This window comes from Chamaea fasciata, unplaced genomic scaffold (assembly GCF_029207755.1).
Source record: "Chamaea fasciata isolate MVZ Bird 193981 ecotype frontalis unplaced genomic scaffold, bChaFas1.0.hap1 SCAF_40, whole genome shotgun sequence".
In the NCBI taxonomy this organism is placed as follows: domain Eukaryota; kingdom Metazoa; phylum Chordata; class Aves; order Passeriformes; family Sylviidae; genus Chamaea; species Chamaea fasciata.
In genome coordinates this window covers 1,340,454-1,358,310 of record NW_027094125.1, presented here as the reverse complement: position 1 = coordinate 1,358,310, position 17,857 = coordinate 1,340,454, and the positions used below count along the sequence as shown (strand labels likewise).

Sequence of the window (17,857 nt, the reverse complement as noted above, 5' to 3'; positions counted from 1 at the left end):
CACTTCCTCCCAGTTGCTTCCAGTATGATTCCAGTGGCCCACAGCCACTCTAAGTCACCCTTGGGGTAATTCCAGTTGCTCCCAGTATATCCCAGTTTCCCTCAACATGTTCCAAGCTGCCCTCAGCCTGCTCCTGGTCACTCCCAGTGGGATCCCAGTCCCCCATTAGTGTCAGATCGGTTCCACCCAGTATGATCACAGTTGCACCAGTTTCCCCTAGTACAGTCCCAGTCACTGCCAGAATGATTCCAGTGGCCCCCAGTACAGACACAGTAACACCCTGCTTCTCCCAGTTGCCCCCAGCATGGTCCCAGTTGTTCCCAGCGTTGTCCCTTCCAGAATCATTCCAGACACTCCCAGTATATCCCAGTTGCCCCCAGCATGCTCATTCCCAGTCACCCCAGAGTCCCCAGTATGGTTCCAGTTGCCTCCCGCATGATCTCACTCATTCCCAGTATATCCCAGTTACCCCCAGTATGCACCAGTCATTCCCAGTCACTCTTAGTAACCCTCAGTGTGGTCCCAGTCACTGCCAGTATTCCCACGTCCATGCTCCAAATGCTGCTCCCAGCCCTGATCCGTGGGGATGGGAATGTCCCACTCCCTTCCCGGGGCAGGGTCACACCTGAGCTAGGTGTGCAGGGCAGGACCTTGCCCTGAGCCCAAGCCCTGTCCCACCTGCAGGATCTGCTTCCCCTGGGCCTCTTCCCCCTGCGGCCCCAAGCCCAGCTTGGTGCTAAACAAAGGGGCTGGGCCGGGGTCATCCCCCGGCGGGGGCTGCACACCCCCTCTGCCCCCTCCCCAAATTCCCCCCGGGGGCAGCAGGAGCTGGGGCAGGAGCCCTGTGGGGAGGGAAAAGGGAGTGACACCGGCATGGGGGGTCACACACGCTCTGGGGGGACACACACGGGCCCTGGGGATTCCCCCTGACCTTTTCCTGCAGGACCAGGAGGATAAACACCAACATGGAGACCCCAAACCCCGGCAGCATCTATGGGACAGGGTTTGGTGGGAGCTTTGGGGGTCTGGGGGAGTCACAACTGCCCCAAAACCCCCTCCCAGCTCCACACCCACTCCCAGACCCCTCAAACCACCTCACAGCCCCTGCCCAGGACATCCCCAATCATTCCCTGCAACATAAATGACCCCAAAAGCCACAATTCCCCCTTCCCATCTCCCCCAAGATCCACCCAAATCCTCTCCAAGACACACAGCCCTGCCAGCACCCCAAAACTCCCTCACCCCCCCCCCCCCAGAAGGCCCCCAAACCTCCTCCCAGCAACACAAATGCCACCAAGAGCCACAAAAGCCTCTCTCAGTCCCACCAGGAGTCCCAGAAACTCCTCACAGGCCCCTATGGCACTGACCAGGAGAGGCTGGTGGACAGGAACATCCACAGCCAGGAGCACCTCGGGCACTTCAGCATTGATTTGGGCACGTTGCGGGGGACACCAACAATACGGAGATCCAGGCCAGAGACAGGGACAGAAAGCTGGAATTCCTGGAGAACAGATGGGCTCAAGTGGACACGTTCTGCTGCAACAACTATGAGACCATAGCCATGTCCCTTGGCTAGGGTGCTCCCAGAACACCTAAACCCTCCTGAATATTCCCCTGAACCACAAATTCACACTCAAATCCAGGTAAAATGATTCAGCTTTAGATCTCTTCACTTAATTTTGCTTATTTTTAATCCAATTCTGGGTGTTTTATAGAAAGATCAGAGAAATTAATCAGGTACAAAAATATCTCCAAGATCATCCAATTTGTCTTGATGCCATCAGAAGAAAAAACAGAGCAGAACAGATTTTTTGGGCTGTAAATTAAAAAAAAAAAATCTGCTCTTCTCATTTACATTGTTGATCAGAGTCCCAGTAGATGTTCCTGACCCTGTGTTCATCCAGGTGCCTGTGGAGATCCAGGGCTCTGCCCAGTGTGGGTCCTTTGATGGGGGATGGAGTTGGAGCAGTGCAGGAAGCTCTTCCCACAGTCAGGGCACTCACAGGGCTTCTCTTAATGGTGCCTCCGTTGGTGTCGGGTCAAGATACAGCTCTGGGTGAAGCTCTTCCCACACTGGGGACACTCATAGGGCCTCTCCCCAGTGTGGATGCGCCGGTGGGTGACGAGGTCGTACTTTCACTTGAAGCCGTTCCTGCAGTCGGGGCAGCGGAAGGGCCTCTCCTCTCTGTGAATCCGCTGGTGCACAAGGAGACTGGAACTGGTCTGAAACCCCTTCCCACACTCAGGACACTGATAGGGCCTCTCCCCAGTGTGGATCATTTGGTGGATGATCAGTTTGGACCTCTGGTTGAAGCCCTTCCCGCATTCCCCACACTCATATGGCCTTTCCTCAGCGTGGATGTTCTGGTGATGGATCAGGTTGGAGCTGTGGCGGAAGCTCTTCCCACATTGCTCACACTCATACGGCCGTTCCCTGGTGTGGATCCTCTGGTGGTGAATCCGGTGGGATCTCTGGCTGAAGCTCATCCCACATTCCCCACACTCGTGGGGTCTCTCCCCAGTGTGGATGTGCCGATGTCTGAGAAGATGGAAGTTGCGCTTGAAGCCCTTTCTGCAGTCGGGGCAGCGGAAGGGCCTCTCCTCTGTGTGAATCTGCTGGTGCCTGAGGAGAATGGAGCTGGTCTGAAACCTCTTCCTACACTGGGGACACTCGTAGGTCCTCTCTGCAGTGTGGATCCGCTGGTGGCTACTCAGTTGGGATCTCTGGCTGAAGCTCTTCCCACACTCCAAGCACTTGTGGGGCTTCTCCTCATCATGAACCTGCTCATGGACCACAAGCGCAGAGCCCTGACTTGATCTCTGGGCGCCTTCCTGGCGCGGGGTGTGCCTTTCAGCCTCAGAACAGCTTGGGATGGGTTTGGAGCCTCTTTTCCTGTGGGATCTCCAGGGATTTTCCTCCCCGTCAGATTCCTGCAATGTGGAGCCAGTAAAAATGGCCTCTTCCACAAGGTTGTGCCGTGGGATTTTTCCTCCTTGGTCTCCATCCCCAACTCCTTGTCTGGGGAAGAAAGGACAAGGAGAGGATGGGATTTGTCTCTGTGCCACAGGGAAGGGGAAGGAGATCCTCTCAGTTCATCCCCAGCAGGACGGCGTTGGCAGTGGGGTTGTCCTGCAGCTGGGGGCCATGCTGGGCTGGGAGATGAAGCAGGAGAGAGGGGGAAAGGGGCACTGACTTCCTCCTCACCTGCCTGGCTGTCCCGGGACATCTTCCTTTTCCTCGCAGCCTCCTCCTCCACCTGGCCAAGGTTTTGGAAGTCCTGGTTTGGGGTGAAAACAAGGGATGAGTACATTGAGTTTGAAAGTTGCCATGCCCAAGTCCATCTCTAGAGGTCATTGGGCATCGAGGGTCCAGAAAAACCTCTCAAACACCAAGATTCAGCCCTGAAAACACCTCCCAGGAGTTCCCTGTCTCTGCTCTCTCCCCTTGGGTGTTTGGGGGTTCCCCCCATCCCAACTGCCTGGGGTCACCCTTGTACTGGGGGTCCCCGCTCTATTTGGTCCCTGCCCTCCCCAGACTGCTGAGAGTTCCAGGAATCTGAAGAGTTCCCCCCTTTTCCACCTCCCCATATAGGGATGATGGCGGGTGTTGGGGTCCTGGGGTCCCTTTTCCCCTTATTCTCTGCTTTGGGGTGCAGGGGGTCCAAGGAGTCCCCCCTGCCCCTCTCCAGGCTGTTGAGGGTCCCGCCAATGGCGGCGCCCCCCCTCTCTGGGCTCCCCACTTTGGGCTCCTGGGGGGCACAGGGCTCTGCTCCTCCAGGCTTTCTGGGGACCCTGGGTGGGGACTACAGCCCTTGGGGCTCCTCTCAGGAGACTCACAATGGGGGGAACGCAGAGAGGGCTGGGGGATCCCAGCAGTGACATCACTGGGAGTGACTGGTTTGTACTGGGGTAACTGGAAACTTACAGGGGCAACTGGGACAGACTGGGAATGACTACAAGCATGCTGAGGGCAACTGGGCTATACTGGAAATGGCTGTGACCGTAATGGGGGCACTGAAACCACACTGGGAACAGCTGGAATCATGCTGGGGAGAACTGGGACCATGCTGGGGGCAAGTGGGAGCAAGTGGGAGTGAGTGGGTCTACAGTGAGGCAACTGGGCATGACTGGGAGCGTCTGGGATCATCTATGGAGTGACTGGGACTATACTAGGGGTAACTGGGTGCAACTGGGATGACTCTTGGAAGAACAGGGAGAAACTGGAACCATGCTTGGGGCAACTGAGATCATACTGGGATCACAGTGGCAGCAACTGGGATTGCACTGAGGGTGACTGGGAGGGGCTGTGAGCAACTGAGATGAGGCTAGAGCAACTGAGCACAACTGGGAGTGACTGAGAATGTGCTGGGAGCAACTGGGATACACTGGGAGAGACTGAAACCACAGTGGGAATAAATAGAAACAACTGGAGCCAAGCTGGATGATAATGGGAACAGTCCAGAAACTTGGATCATGCTGGAGGCAACTGGGAGTAACTGGGAAAGACTGGGATCATTCTAAGGTAACCAGAACCACACTGGGCCAATTGGATAAACTGGGAGTGTCTGTAACCATACTGGGGGGAATGGAACCACACTGGGAACCATGCTGGCACCATGCTGGGAGCAACTGGGAGTGAGTGGGATCATCCTGAGATGAACTGGGCCTATTCTAGGGACAAGTGGGATCATACTGGGAGGAACTGGGAACAACTGGAACTTTACTGGCAGCAACTGGAATCATACTGGGATCACAGTGGGAGAAGCTGAGCCCCTCCTGGATGAGATTGGGATCACATTGAGGGTGACTGGAATCATACTGCGAATGATTGGGAGTGCCTGTGAGCAGCTGGAATCATGCTGAAAGTAACTGGGTGAAACTGAGAGTGACTGGGAGCATGCTGGGTTTGACTGGAATACACTGGGAGAGACTGGGAGCCATGAGGATCATACTGGAGGGTACTGGAGTCATGCTGGCATTGACAGGGAGCAACTGTGATGTCACTGGGGGCCACTGGCATCATACTGGGAGTGACTGGCATCATACTGGGATTATAGTTGGTGTCAATGGATCCTGACTGGGGGTTACTGGGAGCCACCAGACCCATGCTGAGAGCCTACTGGGAATACCCTGAGAAGAACTGGGACCAACTGGGATGTACTGAGTGACTGGAATAAAACTGGGGGCAACTGAACCATGCTGAGGGAACTGGGAGGGCCTGGCAATGACTACAAGAATATTCAGGGCAACTGGGATAGACTGGGAGTACCTGAGACCATGCAGGTGGTGACTGGGACAAGAGTGAGAGTCACTGGGAATGTGCTGGGGGCAACTGGGGGTGTGTGTGAGTGACTGAGGCCCTGCTGGGAAAGACTGGCATCATACTGGGAGGGACTGGGACAATACTAGGGGCAACTGGGAGACCTGGGAACACAACAGACGGTAGTAGGAGGAACTGGGAGCAACTGGGACCCTGCTGGGGGAAAATTGTATCATAATGGAGAATAATAGGGACTTATTCGGTTTATACTGGAAGCAAGAGAGATCCTACAGGGAGTGAGGGGAAGTGACCAGGATCATACTCGGCCTGACTGGGCTCATACTGGGAGTCCCCAGTGTAAGAGACGGTCCGAAGACCCCTCATCTGCCTCACGACCATCATCAAGGACAGAGACTGAAACCCCTAAAAGGGTCTTTAAAATCTCAACACAGGAGTTCTGGCCTGGCTGAGGTGGGATGTTGGCCAAGTGCTGCCTGCAGGTGTGTTTGATGGAAATGAGCACACTGCAATGATCTCCCCCACCTGTTTGGCCAACTGCCTGTCGCTTCGGAGAGGACTATAAAAACCCTGGAGATCCCCGCTCACTTTTGTGATCACCCCACTGGAGAAACTCGCGTCTATAGGTATCTTCAAAAGCCTCGAGGACTCGACCCTCCATGTTGGTAGCTATAAACCCCTTCCCCTCTTTTTCCGTCTTTCTTACTATTCTCTTTTCTCTCCCTACTATCGCATTTGTTGGCACTAAATAAAGGTGCATTTGTGATTGAGTAAACTGAGTTTGTCCCCCGCTGTGTCTTTTGCGCTCTGAGATCCCTAAAACGAACCATCACGAACCCCGCTTGTGTGAGCAGATCGTGACACCCAGGAAACTGGAACCACACGGGGGGGACAACTGGGCTCATCCTGGGAGCAGCCACTGCCGGCACCGGGAGCCCCGAACCCCTTTCCCGGCCATCCCACCCCTCCAGCCCTAGCACCCCGCAACGGGGTCCCGGCAATCCCAGGGGTCCCCCCCTCTCGGGGTCCCCGCTTTGGGCTCCTGGGGCTCTCCTGTCTCTGGGGTCCCGCTCGGGTGGGCCCCAAAGCCTGGATCTCTACCGGGCTCCCCAAACCCGGTGTTCCCCTGCCGGTCCCGCCGCTCCCCACGTGGCCCCGGCAGAGCTCGGAGGGCCCGGCCCGGGAAGCCCAACCCCCACCTGGGGGGACCCGCATTCCCTTGCCCCCCGCCGGGGCTCTGCCGACACCGGGACCCCCCAAAAACACCTCTCAGGGACCCCGCCGGGATATTTGGGGCGAGCTCCTTCTCTCCGGGCACCTGCGAGATGGGGCCAATGGTGTCCGGGCGAAGGAGCTGCAGATTCAGGGAGCGGGGAATGCACGTGGTGCTTCCTCTGCCTCCTCCAGGTCCTTCTGCTCCTCCTCTTCCTCCTTCTCTGTCCCTCCTCTTCCTCCTCCTCCTCCCAGCCGGGACAAGATGGCCACGGGCTGGGTCACTCCAGACTGAGATCGGGGGAGCGTAAGTTTGGGGGGAACAATGGGAAGGGGGTGGGAGAGGGGGCACAGGGGGATGTGGGACCCACTGAGGGTCCCCCAGTTCAGCCCAGGTGCCGGCGCAGTCCCAGGGATCCCCAGTGCAGCCCCACAGGTGCCGTGGCAGCCCCACAGATCCCCCAGCCCCGGCTCCCCGCGCTGAGACCCGCTCTGGCTGTGCCGCTCCTGCGGCATCTGCAGCTCCCTGGTGGCCCTGTGCCGGTGCCGCTCGTTGTACCGGCTCTGGCCATCCCAAAATCCTGGCTGGGCTCCGGCCACCATCCCCGGCAGCTGCGGCTCCGCCCGGCCCCGCTGGCGGTGGCGGCACTGGAAGGGAATCCCATCCAGGGAGCCCATGGACAGGAACTGGGGGAAGCCCAGGCCAGGCTCCGACAGCGCCACGGGCAGGGAGCGCAGGGAGAGAACTGGGGGGACACGGACATTTGGGGGCTGGGGGGTCATGGCTGAAGGAAGGGGGCAACGGGGAGAGCTGGGAGAGCAGGGAAGGGGCTTTGGGGCTTCCAGGGTTGAGAAAAAGGGGTGGTGGGGGGTGTATATCTGGGATGGGTGGAGTTAAGGGGGTTCCTGTACTCAGAAAAAGAAGTTCCAAGCGTCCCCGGTGTACCCATTCCCATGACAGGGCAAGGAATCCTGGGATGGCTGGGAATAGGGGTCCAGGGTGTCCTCAGTGAAACATTAATTTTGAAGAATTAACGATTTTAGTTAAACCAGATATTGCTGAAGTAAGACAGATAGACTTTCCTTTGGATAAGCAGAAGCCAGATTTAAGGAACTGATAAATCATGAGGTCTGTCAACTTATGTTTGTGTATTCTGACTAATCAACAGGCTTCAAGAAGGACAATGAATTCATAAATCAAATACCCCTGGGAAAACAGGATTCAGTTGTCACGCAACACTAAAAGGTTAAAAAGTCAAAGCGATGAAGACTCACTTACTTCATCATTTTGAGACCCTGCCCCATAAAAAGAACCACCGACCCATTTCAAAGAACAAACCACGCATGCTTAATAGCTTTTGGCTAATTACCATACGAAGCGGGGAATGGGATGTACTAAAGTCATGAATATACATTTGCGTTTTGGGTATTCAATACTTCTATACATAAAAAGACCCTGTGATCTTCTGTGAGCGCGCGTGTTTGGGAGCTATCCCGCACGCTGCCCGGCATCGTAATTAAACATACACTTTCTAACTTTAAATTGTTAGAGAGTCTTTTGTCCGTCATAGTTGGATATCGGCATTAGGGCGATATTCTAATTTTTTTAATAATTCACTCAGTGTTGAGGAAAGGACGGGCTTGGGTGCTGGGACGGGCAGGAATAGGGGTCCGGGGGGTCTCTATGTCAAAGAAAAGGGGGCTCTGGGGGCAGGGAGAGGCGGGATGTCCGGGAAAGGGGTGCAGGGCTGTCGGTGCCGGATAAGGGGGTGCAGGGTGGAAGCCATGGCCGGGAATGGGGGTTCGGGGCGATGGCGGCGCCCAGGAATGGGGGTTTGGGGGGCCCCTCTTTGGTGCCCGCCAATGGCAGCCCGAGTGTGCAGTGACGTCACCGGTCGCCGGGCAGATCCGAAAGTGCCCGAGGGAGCGCGGGGGGAGCGCACGGCGGAATTCCCGGGAATGCCCCGGGATCCCCTCCGGGCATCCCCCGGGACCCTCCTCGGCCACGCCCTGCAGGACCCCCGGGCCGGGCTGTGCTCAACTCCCGGCGCCTGCGCTCCAACTGTGCCGGGAACCCGCGGGCATCGGCCCAAAGCGGGGGAAGCGCCGCCATCCGCGGATCCATTTTTTCCTGCGGCTGCGGCTCCCACCTCCGGCGAAGCAGGACTGGGCGCGAGGACTCCGATCCCTCATTCCCAATCTCCTTCCCTCGCTCTCTGCTGTGCTCTCCCTTTCCTTCGGGTGATCATCAATCGCAGAGCGGCTGGAGAGCCGCGTGCCCAGCCCGGGTTTCCCAGGAAAGGGAGGCCTGGGGGTGAGGTGCCCCGGGCTGGCCGGGAATGGGGCTCCGGGGCTCCCCGGGCTGATGAAAACGGGATGCGGGGGCTGGGAGAGGAGGATCCCCGGGCAAGGGGGTGCGGGGTGGTGTCAGTGCAGAATAAGGGGATGCAGAGGGTCCCGGAGCTGGGGAAGGGGATGCGGGTGGGTCCCAGTTCCCAGGAATGGGGATTCCAGGGGGTTCCGTCGGGCTCCCCAAAGCCCCTCTCAGGGGGGAGCAGGAGCTGGGTCAGGAGCTGTGGGGAGAGAAAAGGGGGTGAGCCTGGCCTGGGGGGACATGGGGGAGTCACAGGTTCTCCGAGGGGGGATACGAGCCCCGGGGACCCCCCTCACCTTCTCCCGCAGCGGAGGCCGAGCCCCAGCCCCGGCAGACGAAGCCCCCGAGCCCCGGCAGCATCTTGGGGGGCGTCCGGCGGCAGCTCCGGGGGCGGGAGGGGCAGGATGCGGGAAAGGGCGGCGGCTGTCGGGAAGGAACCGGCATGGACTGGGACAGGCTGGGATGGACTGGGACACTGGCATACACTGGGATACATCGGGATACACTGGGATACACCGGGATACACCAGGCCCAGAACTGGCACCCACTGGGAGCAGGGAGCGCTGCGGGGCGGGCTCGGGGAGCGCGAGGGGATGGTGGCTCTGACCAGAGGGGAAAGGATGGAAGGGCTGGATGGCAAACTCCGGAGCTGAGGCTGAAGGGATGGAAGGGCTGGATGGGGAACTGCGGAGCTGAGGATGAAGGGATGGAAGGGCTGGACCACAAACTCCGGAGCTGAGGCTGCAGACGCGGGAGGTCCCGGCAGGCAGGAGGTGCGGGCCACAGAGCAGCCCCAAAAGACTCAGAGCAGGGCCCAAGAAGCATCAGGGGAGGGACAGGAGCGACCCCGCTCCCAGCACGGCAACAGGCCCCGGGTTAGTGAGGCAGGAGATAACCGGGCCCCAGGTCAGTGGCTGCTCCAGGAGCAGAGGCTCACCCCACACCAGAAGAAACAGGACCGAGCTGGACTTCTGCAGTAGCAGTGAGTTCTTTTCCCCAAACAGCAGATACAGCACTCTCTTCCGAAGGCTCAGATCAGAAAATGATTGCGAGTTTCCCCTCCCTGCCTTGTCTCAAGCACCCAGCCATCAGTGCCTCTTAGCAACACAATGGGAAAAAATTCCACCGGTAAGGAGTAAAGAAAAGAAAAGGAAAAAAAAAAAACTACACTCAACCCCCAACACTGAGGTGATCCTGGGGGTGACTGGAACCATGCTGGGATGGGAACACCTGGGAACACCTGGGACCATGCTGGGATCATACCGGGATCATGCTGAGTGTAACTGAAAGTGACTGGGATCACACTGGGGGTGACTGGGAGGCAGAGGGCCCTTGCTGGGAGTGACCTGGGCCTTCCCTGGGGTGGAACTGGGGGAACTGGCCCAGCTGGGGCTCAGGGTTTTTCTCCCCCAGGGCTGCCACCTGCGGCCCCACAGAGCCGAGGGACAGGGCACAACTGAGGGACAGGGGACAGCTGAGGGACAGGGCAGAACTGAGGGACAGGGGACAGCCAGGGAACACGGCCTGGCCCAGGGACACTGAGCTCCAGCACTCTGCGCTGTTGTGCCCGGGCTGTTGCCCTTGGGCTCCCAGCACAGGCCAAGGGGGGACAATCCTCTCCAGAAACTGTTGTTTGCTTTAAGCTTTGCTCTGGAACATTCCCAAGGAGCCACCTGCAGTGGCTGGAGCCTGGCCGGGTGCCCGGGGCCACCAAAGCCGCTCGGGCAGTGCCCTCCTGCCCCGGGCAGGGCAGAGAACAGCCAAGGAAAGGCTCGTGCTGGGCTCAGGGCAGGGACAGGGCACTCCCCTGGTGCTGCCACGGGCACAACAGAGCCGGCCTGGGGGAAGGATTGGCATTCATGGCCCATGGAATCCCAGCAGGGATTGCTTCTCATCTCACTGCTGTCATTGCATTGGTCAGCGATTCAAATCATTTGCCCATGGAATTCCCATGGCAGTGGGCTGGAGAGGAGATCCATCCATGGAATTGTCACCTGACTGCGATGAGAGTGGGGTCATGCCATGGAAATTCCATGGGAATTCCTGCATTCCCAAGTCTCCCCATTTCTGAATCCTACATTCCCACAGGAATTCCCCTTCCCCTCTCACACCCACCCTTGTTCTCCAGAGCCTCCCAACCATATCTGATGTATTTTGGGAGCTCTTCAATAATGGTGTGTCCCAGGTAACGCATCATCTGCTCCACCATGATCCCTTTGGATTCCCAGCACCTCTGGGGGATCCAGGTGGCACCGTGGGACACCGCAAAGCTCCTGGATCCCAGCTGGAAGGAGATGAAATCTGTCATAGCCGTACCTGTGGGATCCAGGGATGCTCCATTGGTCAGGAGGTCACAGCTGGAAACCACCTGCACCGTGTGGAGACCTGGGAATGAGGAGAGAACGGAGCAATGGAGTTGTGTCCCAGCCCCACAGAGCCCCTTGGAGCTCCCTGGATTCCCATTCCAGCCCCAGAGATCCACCCCCATCCCCAGAGATCCCATCCCAGCCCCTCAGAGTCCTCCATTCCCACAGATCCCAGCCCAGCCCCCGGCTCCCCCCACTCCCCCGCTCTGGTTGTACCGGCCCTGTCTCCAGGTCACCATCGGCCACGAGCCGGTTCCTCTCCTTGAGCCGGGCCTGGCTATCCCAATGTCCTGGGTCTGGCTATCCCAGTATCCCAGCTCTGGCTATCCCAGTGTCCTGGGTCTGCCTATCCCAATATCTCAGCTCTGTCTATCCCAATCTCCCAGCTCTGGCTATCCCAGTACCCCAGCTCTGGTTATCCCAATATCTCAGCTCTGGTTATCCCAATATCTCAGCTCTGTCTATCCCAATCTCCCAGCTCTGGCTATCCCAGTATCCCAGCTCTGCCTATCCCAATATCCAGCTCTGCCTATCCCAATATCCCAGCTCAGCTCCCGCTACCATCCCCGGTGTCTGCGGCTCCATCCGGCCCCGCTCGCTGTCCCAGCGCTCGCAGGGGTCCCGTCCACATCCCCACAATCCAGGACTGGGGGATCCCCGGGCCGGGCTCCGACAGCGCCACTTCCAGGTACTGCAGGGAGTGGAGAAGCGGGGAGACACGGAGATTTGGGGGAGCTGGGGGGATGAAAGTGGGAGTTTGGGAATCCAGGGGGGTCAAGAGGCCAAGGAAAGGGGGGACTTGAAGAGCTGGGACAGCTGAAGTAGCTTCAGGGGCTCAGAGTCAAGGAAAGGGGGTGCAGGGAGTGGGAGAGGTGGGATGGGGTGTCCAGGGAATCCTGTGCCCAGCAATGGGGGTGCCAGGGCTCCTCAGTGTGAGGAAAGGAGGGGCTGGGGGCTGGGAAATGCAGGAATGGGGGCCCAGGGCGCCCAGGGTCAGGGAAAAGGGCGGCTCTGGGGGCTGGGAGAGGCGGGGTGGCCGGGAAAAGGTTGTGTTGGTGCCGGATCAGGGGGGGCAGGGGGGTCTCAGGGCCGGGCAAAGGGGTAAAAGGGCACCTCGGTTCTCAGGAATGGGGGTGCAGGGGGGTCTCAGGGTCAGGGAAATGGGGGGACATGGACTTGGAGAAGAAGAAGGGAGTTCCAGGGGATCTCTGGTTTTGAAGAAAGGTGGGGCTGGGGGCTGGGAAAGGCAGGAATGGGGGTCCAAGGCATTCCAGGGCATCCCAGGTCAAGCATACAGGAAGTCCGGAGACTGGGAGTCATGGGATGGCTGGGAAAAGGGGAGCAGGGGGTCCTGGTATTCAGAAATGGGGGATTCAGGGGGGACCCTGTGCAGGACAAGGGGAGCAGGGGGGTTCCGGTGCCGGGAATGGCGGTTCAGGGTCCCGGGGCCGGGGGTCCCACTCCCCCTCCCCCCGCAGGAGCGCCCCCAGCCCCAGCGCTGGAGCCATCGCGCTGCTCCTACTCACTCCCAGTATGATCCCAGTAGGATCCCAGCACAGCCCAGTCACTCCCACTCCTGGCATTCTCCCCGACAACACAGGGATCCGGGGGCGGGGGGGAGATTCGTGGTGGCCGACGGCGCTGCCCAGGTCACCAAGAGGTGCCGGGAACATGAGATGGAATCTGAAGAATTCACAAATTCCCTGGGGCACACCTGCCTGGAATGTCTCCGGAAATGTGTCAGATATGGGCAGGAGGCACTGGGGCCCAAAGGGGGGAGGGAAGAATTCCCATAGGAATGCGCGATTGGGAAATGTGGGATTTGGGAGGGCAAAATTTGGGAACATGGGAATTCCCATGAGACCTCCAACGATGGACCCCACTGCTGTCCCATTCCCATGGGAATTCTGTAGATGGATCTCCCTGCCATCCCATTCCCATGGGGAATTCCACGGGCAGATCTCATCCCCATCCCACTGCCATGGAAGCTCCTATCCGGTTTCCCCCCAAACCCATCCTGGGGGTGGCCCTGTTCTTTGCCCTCCCCACCCCCACAAGACTCCTGGGGGTCCGCCCATGACCCACCCAGCCCCCCCAAGCTCCTCCTGGGTCCCCCCTCATCTCCCCCCGGGGATTCCTGGGAGTCCCCCCGTGTCCCCTTCCCCAGGACTTTGGGGGTCCCCCCGACCTGTCCGTGCCCCTCCCCCATTCCTGCCCCCCTGTGATGGTGGGGGGTGGGGGCTGAGTGCTGGTGCCCCCCTGCCTGCAGCAGATCCAGCGCTGAGGGGAGTTCAGGGGGTCCCTGAGCATTTGGGGTCCCCGGGGATTTGGGGGTGACCCCTCGGGCCCCCCGGATGTCCCTGAACACGCTGACGCTGCCCGTGCACAGTGAGAAGGTTCAGACCCGGCACGGGGTCCCAGCTCTGTCACCGGCATCGCCCAGGGACCCCCAAAACCTCCCGGGATACTCCAAACCCTCTCAGGACACCCCAACCACCCTGCAGTCCAAAAAACATCGCTGTGACACTCTAAAAGCTCCCCAAAACCAAAAAAACCCATACAGATCCCCCCCAAACCCTCTCAGAACATCAAAATTCCCACAGGACCTCCCAACACCCCCAAGACCCCCTTGAGAAGGTTTATACCTGGCACGGGGTCCCCCTCTTTCTCACCGGCAGGTTCCCCAAAACAGCCTTTGGGTTCCCCCTGGGATCGCCTAATCCCCCCTTCGGGACCCCTGTGAACCCCCTCCGGAACCCCCAAAGATCCACCATGACCCCATAAACCCCTGGGATCCACAGAACCCCCCCACCCCAGGAACCGCCACACGTTTACACCCAGCACGGGGTCCCCATCGCCATCATCGGCATCACCCGGACCCCCAAACCCTTCCGAGATCCCCAAATCCCCCCGGTACCCCCAACCCCCCCCCCCCCCAGGGCTCCGCTGCCGGAACCAACGGGCGTGGTGTTGCCCTTTTCAGGGGAGTTATCCTGGGAACCGACAACAGCGGCGGCTCCTAAAGCGGCGATGGTAGAGAGAATCCCAAAAATCCACCCTGGGGGGCAAAACATCCCCCACAGGGGCTTGGAATGGGGGCGCCCTTAAAAATGTCACTGGAAGGGGTCATGATCAACCCTTTAAAGGGGCTTGTGGGGCTACGGTCCCACAAACACCCTAAAATGGGCAGGAAAAAACACCCCTGTAGTGGTGGGATCCCACCTGGATGCCCCATGGACGGCTGGAGCCATCGCGCTGCTCCTGTGCGCTTCCAGTAGGATCCCAGTATGATCCCAGTATGATCCCAGTACAGCCCAGTCACTCCCACTCCTGGCATTCCCGCCGCCGCGTTCCGACCTTTCCAGGCTCCATCCCCGCTCGTCCCGCGTCCCGCGGGCTGCGAGCGGTCCGGGAACGGGGGAGGAGGCGGAGGGAGGGAGGAAGAGGCGGAGCGGCAGCGGGAAGCGGGAGGAAGAAGAGCAGAGGAGGGACCGGGCGGCTGCAGCGCTCCCTGAACCCGCAGCCCCCCGGGACCATCGGCCCCATCCCGCAGGTGCGCTGGGAGCGGGGACCTCGCCCCAAATATCCCGGGGGGGTCCCCGGGAGGTGTTTTTGGGGGGTCCCGGTGTCGGCAGAGCCCCGGCGGGGGGCGGGGGAATGCGGGTCCCCCCAGGTGGGGGTTGGGCTTCCCGGGCCGGGCCCTCCGAGCTCTGCCGGGGCCACGTGGGGAGCGGCGAGACCGGCGGGGGGACACCGGGTTTGGGGAGCCCGGTAGAGATCCGGGCTTTGGGGACCCCCTGAGCGGGACCCCAGAGACAGGAGAGCCCCAGGAGCCCAAAGCGGGGACCCCGAGAGGGGGGGACCCCTGGGATTGCCGGGACCCCGTTGGGGGGTGCTGGGGCTGGAGGGGCGGGATGGCCGGGAAAGGGGTTCGGGGCTCCCGGTGCCGGCAGTGGCTGCTCCCAGGATGAGCCCAGTTGTCCCCCCCGTGTGGTTCCAGTTTCCTGGGCACTCCCAGTATGAGCCCAGTCATTCCCAGTATTGAATTATTAAAAAAATATGAATATCACCCTAACGCCGATATCCAACTATGACGGACAAAAGACTCTCTAACAGTTTAAAGTTAGAAAGTGTATGTTTAATTACGATGCCGGGCAGCGTGCGGGATAGCTCCCAAACACGCGCGCTCACAGAAGATCACAGGGTCTTTTTATGTACAGAAGTATTGAATACCCAAAACACAAATGTATATTCATGACTTTAGTACATCCCATTCCCCGCCTCGTATGGTAATTAGCCAAAAGCTATTAAGCATGCGTGGTTTATTCTTTGAAATGGGTCGGTGGTTCTTTTTATGGGGCAGGGTCTCAAAATGATGAAGTAAGTGAGTCTTCATCACTTTGACTTTTTAACCTTTTAGTGTTGTGTGACAACTGAATCCTGTTTTCCCAGGAGTATTTGATTTATGAATTCATTGTCCTTCTTGAAGCCTATTGATTAGTCAGAATACACAAACATAAGTTGACAGGCCTCATGATTTATCAGTTCCTTAAATCTGGCTTCTGCTTATCAAAAGGGAAGTCTATCTGTCTTACTTCAGCAATATCTGGTTTAACTAAAATTTTTAATTCTTCCAAATTAATGTTTCAGTATGATCCTGGTCACTTCTCCTCACTCCCTGTAGGATCCCAGTACGAGCCCAGTCACTCCCAGTTGTCTTGGTTTAGGAAGACAGGTATCTGGTAGGTAAAATTACAATCAGAGGCTTTTTGGCAAAGATTTGGGAAATAGGAATAGCAGTTTTTTACTAGTATGTAATACAAAACAAACAAACACAAAAAAAACTCCCCCCCCCCCCACTAAACAACTACAGCATTAATGACAAACGACAACAGTACCAAGAACCTTGAGGGCTTTGTTTCACAAAACCCAGGGCAGTTTGGTTTCGGTGTCCCTGCAGGATTTCAGAGCACCAAGCTGAAACAGTGGAAAAGTTCTGGGCTGGTAGCTGGGATGGCAGGGTGTCCCGGCAGGCAGGGGCAGGATGTCCCGGCAGCGCAGGGGGTGCAGGGTCACACTGCAGCAAGAGGAGCAGCACCGAAGAAGCCGAAGGCGAGGCAGAAAGCGGCCCAGCTTCCGCGAGTGGCAGAGAAAACTTAGGATTCAGGTCGAACCGGTGATAGTAGATTTCTCAGGACTGGATCCTTTTGGCCACAGTGAAACTCCTCCGGCCAGCAACAGCCGTTCTCCGCTCGGCGTGCTTTGCGGCGGCCGAGATGCTCGAGGAGCGGCAGACACCCGTCTCCCCGAACGCCGGAAAAAAAAAAGCATGCAGCTGCCTCAAGCTTAGTCTTTTACCTGCGTTATCTCCCTCTTCCACCTTTTGTCCACCTCTTTGTTTCAGTTAAGTACTCTCAAGTATCCAACACTTGGTCTCCTTGGTAACTTGTGGGGAAAAAATTCTTTAGAGAAAGAAGGAACAAACCTAACCCCCAACACCAGTTATTCCCCATTATGATACAATTCTCCCCCAGCCGGGTCCTAGTTGCTCCCAGTTCCTCCTACTACTGTCTGTTCTGTTCCCAGTTCTCCCAGTTGCCCCTAGTATAGTCCCAGTCCCTCCCAGTATGATGCCTGTCTTTCCCAGCAGGGCCTCAGTCATTCACACACACCCCCAGTTGCCCCCAGCACATTCCCAGTGACTCTCACTCTTGTCCCAGTCACTACCTGCGTGGTCTCAGGTACTCCCAGTCTATCCCAGTTGCCCTGAATATTCCTGTAGTCATTGCCAGGCCCTCCCAGTTCCCTCAGCATGGTTCAGTTGCCCCCAGTTTTATTCCAGTCACTCAGTACATCCCAGTTGGTCCCAGTTCTTCTCAGGGTATTCCCAGTAGGCTCTCAGCATGGGTCTGGTGGCTCCCAGTAACCCCCAGTCAGGATCCATTGACACCAACTATAATCCCAGTATGATGCCAGTCACTCCCAGTATGATGCCAGTGGCCCCCAGTGTCATCACAGTTGCTCCCTGTCAATGCCAGCATGACCCCAGTACCCTCCAGTATGATCCTCATGGCTCCCAGTCTCTCCCAGTGTATTCCAGTCAAACCCAGCATGCTCCCAGTCACTCTCAGTTTCACCCAGTTACTTTCAGCATGATTCCAGCTGCTCACAGAAACTCCCAATCATTCCCAATATGATTCCAGTTGCTGCCAGTAAAGTTCCAGTTGTTCCCAGTTCCTCCCAGTATGATCCCACTTGTTCCTAGAATAGGCCCAGTTCATCTCAGGATGATCCCACTCACTCCCAGTTGCTCCCAGCATGGTGCCAGCATGGTTGCCAGTTTGGTTCCATTCCCCCCAGTATGGTTACAGACACTCCCAGTTTATCCAATTGGCCCAGTGTGGTTCTGGTTACCTTAGAATGATCCCAGTCTTTCCCAGTTACTCCCAGTTGCCTCCAGCATGATCCAGGTTTCTGGACTGTTCCCATTATCATCCAGCCTGGTTATAATTGTTTCTATTTATTCCCACTGTGGTTTCAGTCTCTCCCAGTGTATCCCAGTTGCTCCCAGCACATTCTCAGTCACTCCCAGTTGTGCTCAGTTGCTCTAGCCTCATCTCAGTTGCT

The 17,857-nt window shown here is 57.9% G+C and overlaps 1 long non-coding RNA gene and 1 pseudogene across 1 annotated transcript; both read right to left on the bottom strand.

Moving 5' to 3' along the window:
* LOC136303663 (uncharacterized) overlaps nucleotides 1-17,857 on the bottom strand; it is a 265,948-nt pseudogene that overhangs the window by 122,115 nt on the left and 125,976 nt on the right.
* Nucleotides 7,852-9,886, bottom strand: LOC136303693 (uncharacterized). The gene is made up of 3 exons (XR_010724281.1): nucleotides 9,802-9,886; nucleotides 9,161-9,287; nucleotides 7,852-9,063 (listed from the first exon to the last, which is right to left on the bottom strand). It is a non-coding gene; the product is annotated as an uncharacterized lncRNA (long non-coding RNA).